Source organism: Bombus vancouverensis, chromosome 10, assembly GCF_051014615.1.
Source record: "Bombus vancouverensis nearcticus chromosome 10, iyBomVanc1_principal, whole genome shotgun sequence".
Taxonomy (NCBI): Eukaryota; Metazoa; Arthropoda; class Insecta; order Hymenoptera; family Apidae; genus Bombus; species Bombus vancouverensis.
Window position 1 is genome coordinate 5,753,902 of NC_134920.1, and position 22,232 is coordinate 5,776,133.

Consider the following 22,232-nt stretch of genomic DNA (forward strand, 5'->3'; position numbering starts at 1 on the left):
ACTCATCCAAACATCCACTGTATCCACAACCTAATTTAATCAACGCGATAAAATATCACGTATCAAAGGGAACATCCAAAATCCAGTAAACCGATCATAAACCGAAACGTAACACGGAGTAAACGAAAAGAAAGGTCTAAGCTAGTGGTCGATCACGCAACTAATGTCATTTCTAAGTATACACACGGGCGGGTAGACGCCCGACGTGTAACACACTATTTTCCATGGTGACGCGGCGGCCGCTGCACAATGCCGTGTACCTGGTCCGCGCTTTAACTATCCCTCGATCTAAATGCACTCTAATGGACTGCATTAAACAGAGAGACGAGAGAGCGGAAGGGGGTTGAGGCGAGGAGGGAGGCGAAGCCACCCTCGGTAGCCACCTCGGCCAGGCTGCTTTGGGGTGGTTGCGAGCCAGCAATGGCTGACCGACGGGCAAAACCTGGAAAACCCTGCTCTCTCTCTCTCTCTCTCTCTTTTTCTCTTTATCTTTCCTTCTATACTTGTACGAATTTTTCGGCGAATCGAACCCCATCGACCTTGAGATTACCCTAATCTCGATGTTTCCTGGAGGAAGACTGAGGGGAAGGTGGTTTGTTGGTGGAATTGGGGAAAATAAGGGGTGGATCGTTGAACGGAGATGAATTCTGGCGTTCTGCTTGGGTTGAGCAAGCTTCTTTGCGTTTTCGTTGAGACATTACTCTGGTGAAAGAGGAATGTTCGGTGTGTAATTGAGGGAATAGCTGGAAAGGGTTGGTTCTTTGGTGGAGATATTGCTCTATGGCTTACCTCGATATATGCGAGAAGCGAATTTGCTTGAAGACGATGCGATTGTTTGAATACTGTATGTAGAGCACGACGTATCGTGGCAGGTTTTGCTGCGTGTTTTATTCCTGTTTGTTGGAACACTCTGGCTAAATCGATACTATTAGTGTTCCTACTGGAATTAATGCTGCGACTATTAACACTAGAACTACTACGTCTCATGTATACGTCATCGTGTATAATATATTGCAAAACGCGATCTTCCCGATGTCTATAAAATGCTGCACATATTTGTAGATTTTGTTTCAACGTTCTTCATTAGCGTAAAATAAACATCGCAAGGTACATTCAAACAACGATCTCCTTTCTGAAAAAAGTTTCGATCGAACAGACTTCTGCAAAAAGCAAAAGAAAACTGTCACGAGTTAGAAGAATAACAATTCGATTATAGAAATATCAAAGATTCAAACCTTTTAAAAGTAAAACGAGCTCATGATATTAAAGGTGGAAGCTAGAAATTAAAACGTAATTAGAACGTAAATGGGGGAGATTAGCATCGATTTCTCTGATTCTTCCGTTTAACGAACAAATAAGGCACGTGGTTGATGGCATGCGTGTTCAATTTGCGTTCCGCGAATGTCTGCGAAGCTTTAAGAATCGAACGAACGATCATCACGGGGGAAAAAAGTCAAACAGGCGAAGACATTGGCCGAAGTACTTTCACCCTGACGCGGCCACTACAATTACTCTAATTAACCGAACGAGGACGAAAAGAGGCCGGCGATGCCGGTAATAACGCGCGATTATAACGCCCCGATGTCGATGAAAGGTACGGGTAGAATTACGGAAATTAGCAACGAACGATCATAATTTAAATTGCGGATCTCGATCCTTATTTTAGGGGAAACTGGGGCAGCTCGCTCCGGTACAGTGCTTATCAAATGCTTGCAAATTGCTTGATTATTACTATAATGAAACACAGTTCTTTTACAATTAATCGCCAATAATTTTACCCTATTTTCTCCTATGACACTGCTCGATGTTCTTAAATATCGTATTTTCAAATGTAAATGTAACGCAAAACATAATAATCGCGAACTCGTGTTTTAAAAGCCGCTTGTGTAGAAACGTAGAACGGTTTAAAAAATTAAATAAGCTCGTTGAAAAATATAAAATGCTCCGTTGTATTCCGTGCAAAGCACGAACCCTAGTAGATAGGTGAAAGAGCTCGCGTGCAAAGGACACGTCAAAGGCGATCGAGATGCGAATCATCGACAGCGCGTACACCGTTTACAATAATTATAAGCGTCGCTGCTCGCGAATCCAACCGATCGAGATGTTTCGCAGACGGTCACGGCAATATTCAGGCCTTTAATTAGAGGAAGAAGTGAAAGGCCAGGCTGGCCGAGTCGGACATTTTTTAACATTCCCCTGATACTGCCTATTTTTCGTTCGTTTGTGATCATTCCTCTTCAATGTACGAGTCCACTTAACGTCAGTGATGACGAAAAAGACAGCTTTTATGTGTCTCACAGAAACTATCGATGATGTGTATTTTTATTGAGTATAATAGGATCCTCTTCAAAGCCATAACGATCCGTTTTCTATGAAGTTTCCAATTTTGTTATACAGGTACGTGATTGATATTCGATATCTGAGCAAATTTAGTTTGCTCTTAGGATATCCGAACAGTGGCAATTTTTTGATGTATGTTACTCTTTTGTCAAACCGACGATATAATTAAGCTATAATAATCTTTCGATTTATTCGATATGAAGACAAAAGGATCCACGTAATCTCAGAACTGAAAGTTTAAAAATATATTCCGCAATGGGAATGTAATGGTATTGGGGTTAAGATATTTCATACGATTCTGAGTAGCGTAGAAGTCCTTTTCTAGCTATTTCTCGAAAACTTTGCCAAGAATTTACGACTCGCCTTATACCTCTTCCGTCGACTACACACGATCTTGAATCGAGATGAATAAGAGCCGGTAGATTTTTGTTATATAGAAACTCTAGTTCTAACTTGTAGGCTGCCGCTCAAAAAATCTATCCGCTTTTCATTTATATTTAGATATCGCTCGTAAGCTCATCAATCTTCGTAATAAATATACGCTGCTTTAAATATGCATGACAAAGAAGATATAATCAAAATATAATAAAGTAAAATACACATCAGTTCAGCCTGAAAGTTCCCACGATTTTTGAAACATCTGACTTTTCGCACATTTAAAATGTTTTACGTATAAACTTACATTTCTCTTATTTAAAATCATCGTTCTTGTTTCGTTTAACGTGTTCGCAGTGTCGCGTTTAAAGATTAATTTACATTTCATTTTAAGCTGACAAATAAATGAACATATTATGTGCTCCATGAAAACAATTTTTATTGAGATATATATAATTTTGTGTGCTAGACTAGATTAGCCGCGTGTAGTGACACACGTATGTGAGTATGAGTGTATGGAAGCATGTGTGTACATAGCGTGCAAATGTATATCGACGAAGACCCTGGAAATCGTTTATTAAATAAATCTAAAACTATTTTAATATGAATTCTAAGTATAACCTTAGTATTCCTTTACTTTTATTTCGGCGATTAAGATCCACAATTTTTAACAATTTTATATAATTACTATGGCTAATAAAAATACATCAATATGCGTATAATAATTACATATTTGGCAAATAAAATTTGAATCGAACGAAAGACGAAACCGAAGGAGAAGGGTCGAAGGAATATTTCGAAAATGCGAAGATGCAAAAGACGTAAAAGAAGTCCTAGAAAGAGGAAAAATGACTCTTTTTGGATGGTGCGTTCTGCTTAATCAAATTGCATGCAGCCTCGTTACTAATGGATGCCGGCGAGCTCGAATGCTATAAAGTCGGGCTGCGTGCCATTTATTCATACCGCGACTCCTACGTCGTGCATCGCAGACGGACATGCAAAGGGTTTTTACGTCAGAGCCCATGTACAGCTATGAAATAAGTCACTTAGCAGATCGATAGCGCGAGACACGGCGTCGCGTTGCGGCCACAAAGAAGACGGAAACACTTTACCGTCGTTTTCGCTACGCTCGCGCGTACACAACCAGTTCCCATCGATTTATTCAACAAATCCTAGTCAGCCTCTGACAATTTTGTTAAATGGTTTATCACGTGAGCTGTGAAATAATGAATTCATTTACTCATGTGGATATAACGATTGTAAAAAAACTGTGCTTAAACACATTTTCTCTGTGACTGTTTTTTTCTTTTCTTTCTTTTTTCAAAATTGAGAGACACGCAAAGAAAACGACCCAAGTCATAGTTTCTAGACTTTTATCGTTAGACGATAGACCGACAATGTGGTGGAATTGCTATTTGTAAAAAATGATCCACTACGTATATTTTGATTTATCGTTTTGAATGAGAATTAACCGGTTTTATAGAGGGCTTTGTCCTGAGGAACACAACTTCGTGACTTAATTAGGTGTAATTGTTCCGGAATATAATTACAGATGCGCTGATAAGAAACATGTAACGTAGCATTTCCTTTTAAACGATTAAAATATGTTAAAGGTGGGATTCAGAAATTAAAGACGCTGCAGTAGCCTCTGATTCTTCTAGATTTAAAAATGCTAAAATAGAGATTCCAAAGTTTCTGTTGTTTATCCTATTCACAATTATGGCTTCTTACTCCATATTTTATATATCTACTTGTAATTATACAATATTTTATACAGACACTAAATACGTATTTCCAGAGTAGGTCAGGTAATTAACACTAGAACTACCGATAGTTAACACGAAAAACCAGTCAAAATAACTGGTCTTTAAAAAATACGTGATATTACAATATTTTTATATTTATTGATTTATTACTTTCTTACAGAAGCAATTCCATGTTACGTAGTACATTTTTGGTATTATTAATCCATCTGGGACCATGATCCCTAAACGAGGGTTGACACATTTATAAAATTCTCGAACCAGTCATTTTGACTGCTGTGGTATTTCTAGTATTAGCATCTAGCGATCCAGCGATCGATCCGGAATTTTCCTGATAACTGATATCATCATATTGAATCATACGCAGTAAAAATGTTAAAAACGTGTGGCAAGTTGTACAAAACGAGGAAACTGGTTAATTGGGATTCGATAAACAGATTACAGCACCCTTTTACACTCTGACAAGTACCAGTCAATTTGACTGGTATTGGTATAAATAGCCTTGATACAAAATTATTTCGAGTTTGAATGCATAAAAAACAAAATAAAATTCATTATATTATTCTTTTAGTTATCGTTGCGAAAGTCATTACATCATTGCAGAGAGAATATAATATGAAGTAGGCATTTTAATATAAAATTGTAAAACCAGTCAATTTGACTGGTGTGGTAGTTCTAGTGTTAACTGATTAATCAGGTCTTCTGATTACTTTCACATTCGAAATTTTCCCTACAAAGTATTACGCAAATTTACGATCCAATGATCGTATGTATATTATAATACGCATAAAACAGCTGAATCATAGAGCGTAATCAGCGAAATTGTAACGATGTTACGTTGCTGGCCTACAATGGTCCTTACACTCTATTCCCCACCGTCGGATTCCTAAGCCTTGTTATTATTTCACCGGGGATATTTAAAAAGCCGTAATCTCCTTTCTCTTTAATCCGATTACCGAGCGAGCCGCACGATAAAAGGAGAAGTCGCAATCTGTGCCCGCCTCCAGAGACAATGGACCGACCGCCGTCTGCGAAGTCGAGTTCATTAGCGGTGTAAACGCGACGCGGTCTCTCGCCTCCGCGACACCCGACCGCGTACTTCTACGTGTTCCGATCGCTTTCCTATTCGAATAGATGGCTGGGTACACGAAGAACTTTCAGTATTTTCAGGTGATTTAATAAAACAGAAATTTAACAAATATTAACTCTCAAATGGTATCATCGTTACGTTCTATATGACCGTAATAATTAATTTATTTCAAAATATTTTTCATTTAATTAAATACTATTAATCATTTTTATCACGCAGAATGTAACGCACGAAATAGAATTGAACATCCTAAAACTTAGTACGTACGTAGACAAATTTTAGAAAATTCAGTATACGATTTTAGTTTCAATTTTAATCATTTTAGCTTCAAATCACGCAGAGTGTAACGCACAAAATAGAATTAAACATCCTAAAACTTAGTACGTACGTAGACAAATTTTAGAAAATTCAGTATACGATTTTAGTTTCAATTTTAATCATTTTAGCTTCAAATCACGCAGAGTGTAACGCACAAAATAGAATTAAACATCCTAAAACTTAGTACGTACGTAGACAAATTTTAGAAAATTCAGTATACGATTTTAGTTTCAATTTTAATAATTTTAGCTTCAAATTGACAGTAGTTTCCATTTAGAAAGATACGACTCTATACAAACATCGACGGTCTACTTATTATCAATAAGGACACTCGCTACAAAATACAAGACCGATGAAGCAAATAGTATTGTCACTTTCGAAATAGAAACGAACCTACATGTTACATCTGTAGCAGGTCTAAGAGAAAGGGAGAGATCTTGTAAATGGCGGATTTCGCGATATAGCTCCGCTTAATTCCCAAAATCGAAGCTGAGTGTAATTATAGCGGGCCGGGAGGATAATAATTGTGTATTATTATCGATTATCTAGGACCGGTGCTCGTTGCTTCGACTGCGAGCCAATATATCCGTGGAAAGCGGGCTAAGTTATCGACAAACCGGTCTAATTATCGATCCTTATTAATTGAATTGATTCATGTCACACGAGAATTCACCTTGAAACGAGGGTAACGAGCGGTAATTGCTCGGTGATTTAGAAGTGCTTTATATTTAAAGAGATGACGAGGCACAATGGCGGAGCAAATGTGAGTTTTATGTTGCAATGAAACGCCAAGAAACGATTGCAAAAATGGTCATCGTGAATATAATTTTGTCGTCGATTATGACGAGCACTTTAGGTAAGGCGTGATGAATTCGTGTGAACAGTTTTATTTAGGTACATTCGATCAGCTCTTCTTTCGTTCTAATTTTTGAGAGACTGGAAAGGTAGGAAATTTTTGTAATAGTTTCGTAGAAGTCGTGGAATTTCTAGGACAATTTTTTATTCAAACTCGAATTTGTAGATTTTAAAATTCTTTGTTAACTGCAAGATTTTGGAATCTATGAATTTACGAACTTCCGAAATTTGGAGCTTCTAACTTTAGACCTTCGAATCTATGAACTTTTAAATTTACGGATTAATAGCAATTTTTCAAATTTTCTAATTATTCCATACGGATCTTTCAATTTCAAATTCCCATTTAAATTTCAAATTCTACGGATAACTTATCGATATTTGCTGAAACTGTTATTCCATTCACGCTATTTTCAAGGCACTCTATTCAGGAAGAAACTACTCACCAACTACAGGATGACTGAATTTTACGACCGGTCGAACGAGTGGGTCCGCGTGCCTGTTATCTCATTGTCGACTTTTAAAACGTATATTTCAATTAATCGGGCGACCGATAGGCGCGTCGCAGTGAGTTAACGCCCGCTAGGGCCTTAAGGCTCGTAAAGGACCATTCTCGTTATCTCGATGAAGGCCAGGTGTACGCTCTCGCGTCCGATAGGAGGGCGAGAGTAGAACGAAACGAAAAAGAAAGCGAAAAGGGATAGTAGGGAAAAAGACTAAGAAGACCGAAAAGGGTGAAAAAAGAGTGGGACGAGTCGTGGAGCACGGACGGGGACGGTGGAAAAAGGAAAAACAGGGAGAAAACGGTGGAAACGGCGGGGAAAGAAAACTAGTCGGCGTAAAAAGAGGAACGACGAGTCGAAACGCAACAACGCTGTAGGAGAACGAAGGCAGAGCAAACCGACGGAGAAGTAACGAAACAAAAGCAGAGCTAACAAAAAACTAAGAAAAAGGACAAGAACAAAATGTAAAAAGACAAAATGAAACGAATCTAAGTCTCGGTCGGTAAGAGAACATCAAGCACAGCGATGGACCATTGGGTACCAAAATAAAAAGAATATAAAACTCCAAACGAAAGGGAAAGGGAAAAATACGTGGATATGGTGCGCGGTCTGCAACGAAAACGAGATCGAATAAAGGAAGAAAATATCTGACGAGTAAAAAGAAAAGGAAGAACAGAAGCAGAAACAAACAGAGAAACAGTACGAAAGCAGAGAAGAAAATGAACTCGGTTTCGAAATTAGCTGTGAAAGCAGCGGCCAGTCGCGTTTACCCTTAGGACACGCATTAAGCAGCTGCCAACCGCTAGACGACAGGTATGTCGTGACACATGATGCTCACGAAATGCCAGCGAACCGAGAAACGAGAGATCGACTGCTCGCGGCTAACGTACACAATTAACGATCGTCGAACGCCAAGATGTCATCGTACACCCTCGGTAATGCCAATAATTCCTCGTGAGGCCTGCGTATGACTCGACTGTTCTTCGAAACGACAAGTCCAGCGATCAGCTGCACCAAGGCTTGAGATCAAAACGGATAACCTCGTTGATTATTGCTCGCGTAATTATCCCAGGAAAGATAACAATGACAGCGGTCAGGGCAGAGGGCGATTAACAAGACGAAGGGAGGATGAAAGCGGTCGGAGATACCGATCGGCTGTTTAACGCAATTATTACGACAGTTTTCGCGACAGTTTAAGGACGCCACGTTTCCGTACGAGAACACGATATCGAGGTTGCGAGCTCGCGATGTAGTTGCTTACCAGGCCGATCGTTCGCTCGAGTAAAGTTGGACGGTAATTCGTGATCGATCGATTGATGGAAATTGCGAGGAGATTTAGATTTAGATATTATTGACGCGAAGTAATTTCGCAGGCTATGAGATTAGGGCTTAGTTATAATTTTAAGTGCTAAGAGGTACTTTAGAAAATATCAATTTCTTAGGTTTCTAATTGATCGACTGATAGATTCTGGATATACGAATTTAAGCAGATATAGGTGAACTAATTTTAGTGCATTAAAATGAACGATTTTAGGTGTATTTAGACACCGAGAAGCTAGTTATTATCGTTATAATTAGTCTTTCATTTTATATAAAGATTATCAATTAATTATATTCTACTTATAACATAAAAAAAAAAAAAATTATATTCGTGGGATTGTGATTCATTGGTTGACACGAACGTAGACAACGATGTCCTGAATATTGATAGAATATAAACAAGACGAATTAATTTAAGAAAACTTCAAGATAAACGAGCTATCTGTCATTGCAATCAGACATTGAGAACTCAATCGTTATAAACCATGATACTCCCCAAACTAATTACACGAGCAATCTGATCTCGATTACTATAATGTTCGCATTAAAATACAAAATGCCTTGGATCGATTAACCTCGAACGAGATCAATATATCGTGAAATAGTTTAAAGCAGGAGCAAGATCTAGAGCGTGTACAAAAAGTAACAAACGTTCCCTTCAATTGCCCGTTATTAGCTGTTTTTACAGGAGCAATCGCGTCTCTGCAGATATCAAGCAACGAACAAGCCACGACTTTCTGACAGCAGTGGTTCGCGAGAACGCAACACGCTCCCGCTCGTGCTCCGGCTACTAACTTCGTGCTGGCTTACACCGCGTTCGTCGCCTCGCGGTACCGGCCGCACGATTGAGACGTGACCCTCAATTAACCGGCCGATTACCGGCTACTTAAAATTATGTAAATATTTCGTTTGCAGACGTCCGGTGGTGTGCATGGTAACAAAGTTCTCCGGGAACGACGTCGGCCAGTGGCCACCAATTATCCGGCGAACAGTCGCGCTAATAACAAGGACGACGTCCACGTAAACGCAGATGTCGATTGTGCAACACCAGCGATCGTTCTAATGATACATTTCCAGGTCGTGCGTGTTCCTCGAACCGATTACGATAACTTTGGCTGACAATTTTAACGCAGCAATTATCCATGTCGAAAGAAGACAGCGAAAGTTCTTCAAGGACGCGGAGGACGCCTATCGATCGTTCGATATCTTTCGATATTTCACCGAAGATGTTTGGAGGATGTTGGTGATTCGATTACGGGGCGAATAGTCTTCTCTTTACTCGTCGACGTTCTGGTGAACGCCCTTTTCGTTGCTTCGTTTGTCGCGATAACGAGTTGAAAGTTAATTACCTCTGCAACTGTCGAGGGGAAAGAGAGGCAAAGAGTTATACTCGACGACCGAGAGTAAGAGACGCACGAAAGTTGGAGGAGATTTGCACCTCTGGTCGCGACGCGATCTCCTTTCGTATCGATGTCGATCGCGTTTCGGATGAATACACACGACAGATTTCCATCGTGGATTGTTTATGTAGAAAGGTGAGTTTAGAAATCGACGAAGTTTTTAAAAACAGGGAGACGAAAAAAAGTATGGCAAAAAAAAAGTCGACAGTCGAGACGACACGAGCATTTCTATGACTCACTGTATATATTTACTGTATAGATTTATAGATGCCGTTTTTCAGCAAGTTTCTCAGTTGAGTCTCGGATAATCAAAGTGAAATGTAGGATTCGGCTTGGTATACTTTAAACGAAAGAGAGAAACCACTTTTTGCATCGAGTAACCATATCGAATCAAAAAGACACGATTGTTTCACATTTGTGTGCATACACGTGCATCATGTGCATTCAGATATGCGAAATTTGATACGCAAACTGCTCTTACGATTACATCGCATACTACAAATCGATGAATCATCCCTTACTTTCATTCCACCATCTTCCAATAAAATGTTTTCACAGCGCGTGTATCTACATATCGTAGAAGGACCATTTCAGGGATCGTGCTCCAAAAAAAAAAAAAAAAAAAAAAAAGAAAAAAGCTGAAAGAGAGAAAGAGTTGACTGTTGGAAAAAAAAGTAGACACATCGTAACGTGACACATTTAATCAGCCAACCGATTGTCATAGAAACGTTTCAAGTAAAAAGCTTGCGTGTATGGCACTTAATGTCCGCGACAGGGACGGGGTTCGTTCAGGGCAAAATTTCGTCCAGCACTCAAGCACGTTACGCCGTCAGATTAAATTACGAAACTTTGTTACAAGTGACCTGATCCCGTCGCTGTTTCGACCAAAGTAAAATAACACGTGAAATCGAATAAACAACGAAGATAGGGTGGCCTGATCGAAACGGGTCCCGGACAGAAGAGAAGTCGCGCGAACGCCACGAACGAATCGAACGCGGAGACACGGGACCACGTACAAAGCCGGTCGAAGCTTATTTGTAAACTATACTGCCAGTTCGTCCCAGTTTCGCGGCACAAAAATTCCAATAAGTCGTCCCAACCCCTTCCAACCGACGTACGGTACGCCTATGCGGAAATCTACCCCCTTGGAAAAGTAATTTCCAATGGGTAGCCATCCGACCGAAACTTTGCCTCGTGATGGAAAATAGGGAAATAAGGGATCGTAGGTGTAAGAAATTGAACAATTTATATCGTTCGTATTTTTGTGTATTAATCAATCCCTTGTCTTATAATGTGTCCTATAGTATACAAATTTGCTGAACTGAATTATTTGCTTTTAAAGCATCGTTGTGGATAAAATATCTTTGCAACAATGCTATATGTGTAAGTTGAATTTAATAACATTCAGTTTTAGAAAATGGAACGGAATTTGAAATTAAAATGAAGATTCAGTTTCAATGCGATTCCTGTTCATAGTGCACCGTAGTGTGTCCCGATTCGATATTATAAGTATGTGGATGAAAATGATCAGAACATAGGTACTTTCTCAAATTTAGTTTTCTTTCGGAAATTTACGTAGTTCAGTAGCGAAGCAATACGAGGTCCTTGAATATTCAAACGAACCGACAACTGTCTCAATCAATATGAACACAAATATGAAGTTCGATATGAGAAACGCGATTGTTCCGTTATCCGAACATTTTTGTTTTCCTGTTGGTTCGCACAGCTTACCGTATCAACCACCAATCTTTCGCACTTAAGACATTTCGCAACATTCACACACACGTCGAAGCGAGCCAACTTTGTCGCGCGAGGTAAATTCTGTCGAAAGCTGGAATAATTCGGGAACGGGAGGAGAAAGTCGCAGCAGCACAGGATGGGATGGTTTGGCTATAGGTGAAAATAGCTATAGAGAGAGGGAGAAAGAGCCGACCGGCCCTGGTAGCAGTACTTAACTAGATGAATTCAATATCTCGGAATAAATACATTGATAAATCAGCCACTCCGCTAAAAGCTTACTTTACTTTGGCTAGCTGTTGCGGCCACGCGCAAACAACATGCGGCCATGTGTGTATGTTCATTCAGAGGAAGAGAGGCACGTACACAGTTGTGTACATGCGGAAGAGCGCGCGAGCGGACCGAACACGAGCAAAGCGTGTTCGAACATAGAGAAAGGGAGACGTGCAGAAGAGAAATAGAGAAAGCAAGTTTATATACGGGGTGTTTGGAAAGTAAGTGGTTAAACGTTATGCATAATTTGAATTGAAAGCGATGTTAGATTATTTTATCAAAATCTATCTGCCTTTTTTTATCAACAGAGAACTTCGAAAATATGAGTAGTTTTCGTGTCGTATGAAACTTCCGTTCTGAAAGTTTGAATAGAATTCGTGATGTTTTAACCCATTATCGATATTACGCAAACGTAACATTGTACTATTTGTTTAATTAGGTAGAAGCAAGCAATCAGCAGCAGGTTATTATGCGTAGGAACATAAACCAAAAATGTAAAATAAAATTTTTCCGTTTGAGACTTCATTTTCAAGCAAAATACCTATTTTTAGTTTGAATACTCATGTTTAGTTAAGAGGCGGCCTGATACACAAATTTATTTCTCTCGAAAACAAAGCGTCTTGCGAGAAAATTTTATTCCACATTTTTCACTTATTTTCACACGCAGTTTGATCTGCTATCGATTATTCAAATCTACTTGATCTCAAATTAGCTAAATTCAAACCCGATTTTCTTAGAAATTAAATGTCATATGACAAAATTTTACTTATATTTTCGCCTTATTTTTTCTCGTACAATCACCCGATTACCATCAATTAAGGACTACCCTGTATATATATATACCCACCACCAAAATCCTCATACAGTCGCACACTCGCCCTCGCGCAAGAAGGACGAAGAAGGTCGCGGCAACATATACGCGAAGTTTGCACGATCGCATAGGCAGAGGTGGACCGGTGTTCCAGAGGAAGGGCACAAGGGCGAGGAGAGGACGCATTTATGGCGGAGTGGTTCGCCTCGTCTATAAAGAATCTTGTTTGTTTCTGGCCCACAGATATCGTGAAAAAACTATTTGTCTTAGGGATTTAGAGCGTTTCGCGAACCTTTCCGCGACCAACCGACTCGAATCGCTTACTAGCCACAAGACGCAAAAGGCGAAGAGAGCGATGATCCTAACGGAACGCCATCTCAGGAAGAGTAATACACGGAGCAAATAAAACTTCATTCCTGGCGATTGTACATCGACCTATCCGCTGCTACCAACCAATTCAGCAGATGGACAGAGAATCGATCGATTCGGCCGGCGCGGCGCGAGCCACATTTAAATCACTGCGAGCGCGGCCAGGGGGGTGAACATGCTTCCTAGTTGCACTCGAGAATTTGATCACCTTTCCAGCTCTAGCCGTGTGCACCAGGTTCTTCTTTCAACGAATTGGCTGCTTCACCCGTCTACTGTGTCATGACGCAATAAAAGCGAAGCTGAAATTTAAGAAGCGGTAACGCTGAATTTTAAAAGATTCGCGTAATAGTCAATGATCGACAGAGGTCAGAATGTAGGTCGTCGATCGATACAAATATTGCGTGTTCGATTTTTGTTACCTACAATGATTTTAACATGTAGTTCTTTGCACTTGTCGTTGCGTTGTAAAACTTTACGTATGAATATCACAGGAGAAGAATATATCATATTTTTCATGTTTCACAGAAGATGATTTTTAAATTCAATGCGTTGTATTAGCAATTTCTCTTGTTGTAAATATAATTTACTTAAAAGAAAAATGTCACATAAAAAGATAGGAAATCCTCGAATAAAGAAATTGTTAAATGTATTATACAAGTTAAAAGTACGTGTCGATTCGGATGCACATTGTACAGAATGATCGTTGAACAGATCGCGTTGTTTCGTGCGACAGCTTTCTCCTTTTTAGGACAATATTAAATACAGAATAAATGGCGCAATCACGTCTTTTCCTCAGGCGATAGAACGAACGTTTCAACCTTCGTTAACCTGGATTGAAGTTAAAACTAACTTACTGGCGTGATCGAGCGGGCCGGCTATTAGCTGCATACTGTAGCGAACAATTTATAATAAGTAGCTAACTAACTTTGACGAGTCTGTCGATTGATTACGATCGGGCTTTGTGATATAATAATTAGAAACTTCGGAAAAGGTAAGCCCCGGTGAAACCGACCAAGAAAACTTCCGTTTCCATTAGCAATCTCGGTTTAAATGGAACCTAGTACGTTACGTTTTCGTTACCGAAACAATATCGAAACGGTAATTAAAAAACCATTCAAACTACGATATTAATTTTGTAACTTAAGGTACGCTACCTTTATCCAATTAACGTTATCCAGCAAATATTGTTCAAATGTTTTTAACAAATCCTCTATACAAATTAGAAGAATGTAAAATAATTCCTTCCATGAAAAATGAAATTTATCACGGAACTCGTTTCACTTACGAAACAGCTTTGTCAAACGACAAAGAGTGGCAGATTCTTCGAATCTTTCCGCTCAAGTCGGCGCGCCGCGATAACTCGAGTAAGTGGCGAGGTTGGAGGGCGGGTTAAAGGCTGATTAAAGAAAAATCCGCAACTTGTTGAACGTCTTAAATATTCATCCACCAATGTAGCATCTACTTAATAACCGGTGTTGCCGACGCCCCTCGGAGCAACCACCACGGCCGCCTCTTTTTCTCACCCTTTTGCCAAGCGCGTTTCACCCTTCCCTCTCCCCGCCAACCCCTCGAACCGGCGTTTCTTCTGAGATCCATCGTCTCGGAGCCTCAGTACGCGAAGAGCGCGACGACGAGCAAATGAAATCCGCTAAAACGTTTTCTTAGCGGTATCGCCCGGGCTAAAAGCTAAAAGCGCTTTTAAATTCCGCCAACTCTACCCCCTGTCCCTCACCCTTCAGTCTGCTTCGCGCGTTTCCTTCGCGTTCCTCTTTCTCAAAAACCTTCGCTAGGCTGTTGTTGCTAGGTCATCAGTCCCGCATCGACGCGTATCGATGCTCCACAATGTAATACAGTAGCATTTGCTTAGGTGTATGTAGGTTTAGATAGGTTCGAATACTTCTGGATTTAAGGCCACCTGATAATTTAAGTTACACAGTTACAGTGGTCATAGTTTGAGTCATAATGGCGATTGTTAAGATGGAAAAATCGTTCAGGCAAAGAGCAAAGATTTCTTAAGGATGTTTCGAATTTTAGAATTTATATTTACAGTTTGAATATGTTTGAACATTTGTTAATTTGCGATATGAAATTTTAAGTGTAAGTTAAGAGAGCAAGATTCTCGACAATTATTATCAATAACTGAAAAATGCAGATGCAAAGAAAATGTATATACCGAAAGAGGAATCGGAATCTAACGATGAAAAAGAAGGAACGAGCAGTTGGTGGACGAAATAGGGACGTTAGCGGAGGAAGGGTAAAACGAACATAGAAGCAGCACGTGAAGCACGATAGACAGACAGACAGAGAAACAGAGAAGAGAAAGAAGTTAAGTGGGTGCACCTACGCTCGGGTAAAACAGAACGGCCTCCGAATTGAAGCTGGCAGCGGTCCAGCCTAATGGAGACTCTTAGCGTAATTAAACGTAAACACATTCGAGGCGTCACGCTAATCTGAATGCTTATCAAGGTCCGCCGGTGTTGCCTCAGGGCCGTGTCTACCTGGCGTGTTCATCCTTGGGAGTAGCGAAATGGGGAAGGGGGAACAGAGTACGGGGCAGTCTCCGAGCAGGCCTAACCTTCGGCCAGGCATTTGCGCGAAAATGGCCCCTGTCTCCGGCACTATCGCGTCCCGTTATTAAGCGAACGATGTTTCTATTATCCTTGCGGTGTATTTGCACCAGCGACCAGATAACGCGCTCGTAAGAAGCTTATTTTACGGGCCGGAATTAATGGCCGGCCGAATTTTCATCCCATGCCCGCGAGCCAGTCCCATCAAACGAACCGCGAATATTGCGGCCGGATCGATTATTTATCATTCGCAGACAAATTCGGCACGATTCCGATCGAAAAGGAAGGAATCGTTGTTACAGGTATTGCTATGAAACGAGTTACGCGAAGGTCCATGAATTAAGATAGGAAACGAGGATGTTCATCTTCTGGTACTGTACGAGTCTAATCTTCCAGCTACTTTTACAAACAAAATCATAGAATGATCGGTTAACACGTTCGCTATGAGTTTTACTGTTATTTTTTATAATCGCACATGCTATACAAATAATCTTCGTATAATACCAATTCGTAGGGAACGTGCTTTGTTTATATTATGAAGCGTACCCGCTTCAGTCGCTGATTAATTGTAATATGGCAAGCAACCCTCTGGAGAAACATGGACCGCGATTTAATCGGACAAGTTTTTTTTCGCGACGAACGAGTCGAGGGACCAGAGAACGCGCGATCTGTAAACAGCGAGGGTTGGCATATCAGAGGAAGGGAAAATTATATCGATCGCGTGCTCGCGTCGCCCAGATCGTTCTGCTAATTAATTACGATCGTTAGATTCAATCAACCGCGATTCGCGTCGAAGGCGTTGTTGAATGAATGCCCCTCCCTTAGCCATGATTCGCAAAAAGATCAATATGAACGTATCAATAATGATGCTTTCACCGTACGTATTAAATAGTATTATGTATTAGTATGTACACACACATGTATATACTGTTTTCTCAATAGAAAGTTCAAACGCACCTGACTCGATTATATTATGGGTTTAAGGGCAAAGGTAATTTCTTCCCACTAAATATGCAAAGTATGTGTATAGGAATGTATTATATAAAAAAGTAATCTCTGTAGAACAATTTGGCACACAATGCAAATTTGCATACACAGACATTCAGACATACTAATTATTACATTTGAAATAAATTTATATATGTTTCGTGACACCTTTGAATCTTCAATAGTATTGGAATTCACGATACGCTGTTTATGGGGCGAATCAAGCCATAGATCACAAACGTCTTCAGCATTTTGTCGAAAGATACGCATAACATCTGCAACATTCGTTACCGTGATTCAAGTTGGTGGAGGAATAAAAACTCATTTAACCCCTAGTTGTCGAATGATTGGTGGAGACAGGCAGCTAAGAGGTAGAGAATGGCAAATAAATTTGGAACGTGTTGAGAATTGTGGATCCTAATCGCCGAAAAAAATATGTACGAACTTTCATTGCACGCAGAGATGATAAAATAAAAAAAATTGTATTTATTTAACACCTGATTTAGAAGAAAGTACATAGATAACAATTACAAGAGCTTCACTGGCGCACCACCTATCCGGGTATACCTCATAATATTTCAGTATGTGTACTTCCGAAGGAAGTACGATAGTTACGTTTTGTTTGCTGTTTATATAGCAACGCACTAATTTTGCGACAACTAGTGAGAAAACGAATATCTTATAGGCCACCTTACGACACATCCACGTGTTAGAAACACTAGTTGTCGAATGATTGGTGGAGACAGGCAGCTACGAGGTAAAAAATTCTTTTTTTTTTTTTCATTTAATATTTCACATTCACAATTTGTCCAATTTGGACATCTGGTAGAATTTTTTAGCTATTTGATTATCATGTGGGTGGCTACCCCAGCGGGGCACCGAAGTAGAGAACAGCAAATAAATTTGGAACGTGTTGAGAATTGTGGATCCTAATCGCCGAAAAAAATATGTACGAACTTTCATTGCACGCAGAGATGATAAAATAAAAAAAATTGTATTTATTTAACACCTGATTTACAAGAAAGTACATAGATAACAATTACAAGAGCTTCACTGGCGCACCACCTATCCGGGTGTACCTCACAATATTTCAGTATGTGTACTTCCGAAGGAAGTACGATAGTTACGTTTTGTTTGCTGTTTATATAGCAACGCACTAATTTTGCGACAACTAGTGAGAAAACGAATATCTTATAGGCCACCTTACGACACATCCACGTGTTAGAAACACTAGTTGTCGAATGATTGGTGGAGACAGGCAGCTACGAGGTAAAAAATTCTTTTTTTTTTTTCATTTAATATTTCACATTCACAATTTGTCCAATTTGGACATCTGGTAGAATTTTTTAGCTATTTGATTATCATGTGGGTGGCTACCCCAGCGGGGCACCGAAGTAGAGAACGGCAAATAAATTTGGAACGTGTTGAGAATTGTGGATCCTAATCGCCGAAAAAAATATGTACGAACTTTCATTGCACGCAGAGATGATAAAATAGAAAAAATTGTATTTATTTAACACCTGATTTACAAGAAAGTACATAGATAACAATTACAAGAGATTCACTGGCGCACCACCTATCCGGGTGTACCTCACAATATTTCAGTATGTGTACTTCCGAAGGAAGTACGATAGTTACGTTTTGTTTGCTGTTTATATAGCAACGCACTAATTTTGCGACAACTAGCGAGAAAACGAATATCTTATAGGCCATCTTACGACACATCCACGTGTTAGAAACACTAGTTGTCGAATGATTGGTGGGGACAGGCAGGTAAGAGGTCGATCGAATGCGAACACGCGTGCAGCTCAGGCTAATGAAAACATCTTAACGGCGAACGACAGCTCTTAAATCGCCGCTTCTGCTCTCTAATCTCGGGGCCGCGTTAACCACTTAACCGCGTCGCTCTAACCGATTGACATACACCACCTAAAGCGAGGCATCTCTCCCTGGCTTGCGACAGCTTTATTCTCGCGCGGGCACGCGCGATATCGATCGCTGAAAATAGGATTCGACGATTGCAACGCTCGTCCCTCGATCTCCTCGAGACACTCTCGCTTCCTAGCGCTCTTTGACCACCGCGGAAAGGCGTAAGCTGTGTTTGCAGGGGATTCTTTTCGAGTGGAATCGAAAAGGCACGAGCACTTGCAAGACTAATTTGGGTTAATGGCCAGACCGTCCGAATGGCTGTGAAAGCTTTCGCTGCATGTACAGGGTGACGAGTTTCAAATCGATACTCTTGTTTATGATGACGTTGTGTGTTATTTTCAACGACTATAGAAAGTATCTGCACAACATTTTGTTTGTTACACTTGCTCATTAATTATATTAAATTTCGTGTCCTTTAATAGTACTTTTATGCGAGTACAAGAATAGAAAATGTAGAGTTTGATTTAAAAAGTGCTTCATTCGAAGATAAAGTACGTTTACATACTTTTCGTAATCGCTGTACATGGTGCTATTGCAAGGAAAATATTCCGATTAAACAAATTACTTTGACGAGGTAATGCGTTTCTTTAAGAACTTTTTATACGTATAACCTGACTTGCAATGATTGTGTAAATGGAAGAAAACGTAGGTTGCGAAGCATCAGGGAAACACATAGAAAATAGTATGTCCCTGTGAAGTGTAACGAAGATTATACCGTGTTTGTAGAATGGAGATGCTTTTTGGCAAGCTTCTCCTGCAGCAAATGAGTTAAATGAATTTATACTTTATAGCGCAAATCATCTCCCTAAGTTCCGTATATCGGGGCAAGGATAATGGATAACAAATGTTAGACTTTTTGACCAATTCCACTAGTCATTTTCAAACAATATATAATTACATTTTTGTACATTCTTTTTATTTACAGGAGATACTGAAACAATATAACTTACTCTACATTTTTCATTTATTTTGTCAACTAGATTAGATTAGAAACAGTCTGTATAATAAATATCTCTTTACACAGCTTCGTAAAAGATATTCAAACGACACTTTATCCTTCGAAAATACGATAACATTGATCATATAAACGTAATCTATTTCTTCACACCTTCCATATCACGTCGGACTTTAAGGACATAAGGAATTTCCTAAGCACTGCACTATTGGCATTACAGGCGACAGTAGAAAATCCACAAAACCCGTCGCCGCGAACAAACCCTGGTTCAGCCCGGCGAAATAATAGGCAAAGTGGTGGTGGGACAGGCAATCGACTAAATAGAAGAAGCGACCGGGTATAGCAACGGCAGGGTCGAGGAACGATTCAAAGCGACTCGAATCCACGATGCTAATCGGGACTTCCGACTAGCTTCGATCGGCCACGGTATCGATAGAAAACAAACCCACCCCGGCTCTATAGCCCCGGTCTATCCCTCTTAAGATCGAGACACGGTACCGGCTGTCCAAACAAATGAAAGCTAATGGAAGGCCTACTCTGCCCCCCTGAGCTTGGTGTTCTTCGTCGATCGATCGATCGATCGATCGATCCATCCATCCATCCCTCTACTCGCTACGCGACAATGCTTCCAACCTCCTCTCTATCTTCTCTGTACCTCCGTCACCATCTCTTTTAAGCTTACTTTCGCATGCACTCTCGAGAGGAACGCGCGCACCACCAGCACCTCATGCAATAATTGCGCGGCACAAATAGAAAAGAGAGAGCCACAGGGACGGGGGATGTTGTTTTGCTAGGAGGAAAGTTACGAGACGGCTGGATTTTCCGTGAAATTGAACGAGACGAGCATCACCGTCGAACGGCAGAAAGTCTTAGAGGAGGATTTATGAGCTCGTTAAACGGTTCTATTCGAAGGCAATTTTTGTATATTTATCCGACCAGTTTCGGGAATACATATAAATTTTACGTGGCGATCGGATTATGTTATTTCTGAAAGTTTCCAGGCTGTAAAGCTGGCTTTTAGAGATCCCCGTTGTAAATTTGCGCCATTCAAAACAGGATATTTCTGATTTAAATCGTAGCCCTACGCGTTTAACTGGTATAAAAGTTTTGTCTAACATTAAGTCGAATACGAAATTTCTCTTCAAAGGGAAACTTGAAGCATATGCGAAGATACTTTGTATATTTAATTAAGATACAATTAATTGAAACGAATCACTCTACTTCATTTTTCTTTCGCGCGGTTTCTCACGATCGAACAATGATCGGAATTTATGGAAAGCCAGAAACCTAACCCAAATCTTGTATCGTTTACATATACCGAAAATCCATCAAATTTTCTGTAACGATGAACTTACAATAATGTAATTGTAACGTATAATAATGTAATGTATAGTAATACAGACTATAATACGCTCAAGTTGAAAAATATATGAGCTAATTATAACTTTTTAAACAAAATATAGTTCCATTTATAATTCTATGTCTGAATAGACGCGAGGAGTGTCAGAAAATTTACAGCAAGCCAGCAATCTCCCTAAAAGTTGCTTTGGGACGTATTGTCCCATTAGTCTCGTATGGGTTAAGAGGCTCGCCTTCTTAACGCTATAATCCCATCGTTCATGCCTTAATTGAACCATTGAAACCTGTTCAAGGCAAAGAATACTTGAATCCAGTGAATGCACTTGATTCGTTCAGCTAAATTATTCCACCGTTTCTAGATTTTTTCGTCGACCAGAAACTGAACGAGTTCGTGAATTCAACTTTATAGAAATAAGTAGATTAAGCCAGATAGATGGCGATTACGTATCTTTTATAGTACCGTGCCTAAGTATCTGGACGCTTTGGGTGATTTATTTCAATAAAACACAATAATTCTACAAAGTTTAACAATTATAAAAGCTACTTCTACTTCAAATTGGCTTTTAAAAATCTATTCGATCGATAATTTCTATCACAATCTAATACGTAGCTATTGGGATTATGGAAGATAAAATCATTGCACTTATTCATAATGTTGTAGTTGAAATGAATTGTAATCGTGAAATATCGCAAATAAGCAAATGTCGGGATATTTTTCAAATAGTGTCACTTCCAAGATATGCCCGTGCGTCCAAGTTGAACGAAAATTTCCTCGGGACAAAGATTCTCCCGTTGTTCCTTTTTCGCCCGATTAAAATGCAATCTACGAATTGCATGGCTCTGAATACGCAAATAATACATAGCATGACGTCTCGGTTGAGAAGGGGGAGGAAAAGAGGAGACGCGCACGACATAAACTTTTTCAAACATTCACGGGACCTAGTGGTACAATATAAATAAGGTTTTGGACTCGCGTGAGCTCTACCGAGGAACATTGAAGCAGGTCCGCGTAAAGAAGTAATGAGGTCATCCACTTGAGGTGTAACGCAAGGTCCCAGCGCAGGTTGATTTACAGGCAAAGTCGAAGGAACGAATTATAAGGAGCACGAGTAATAAACTTGAATGGAGAGGGTGTTGGAATTCCTTCGTGTTAATACACGAAATGATATCGATCGTAATATCTTTACCTTTCGAAGAATGTATCTTACATAATAATTAAGCGAATATTTGCCATTAGAATTATATGAATTTAATTTGATACCGTATTACATTTAATTAATTATC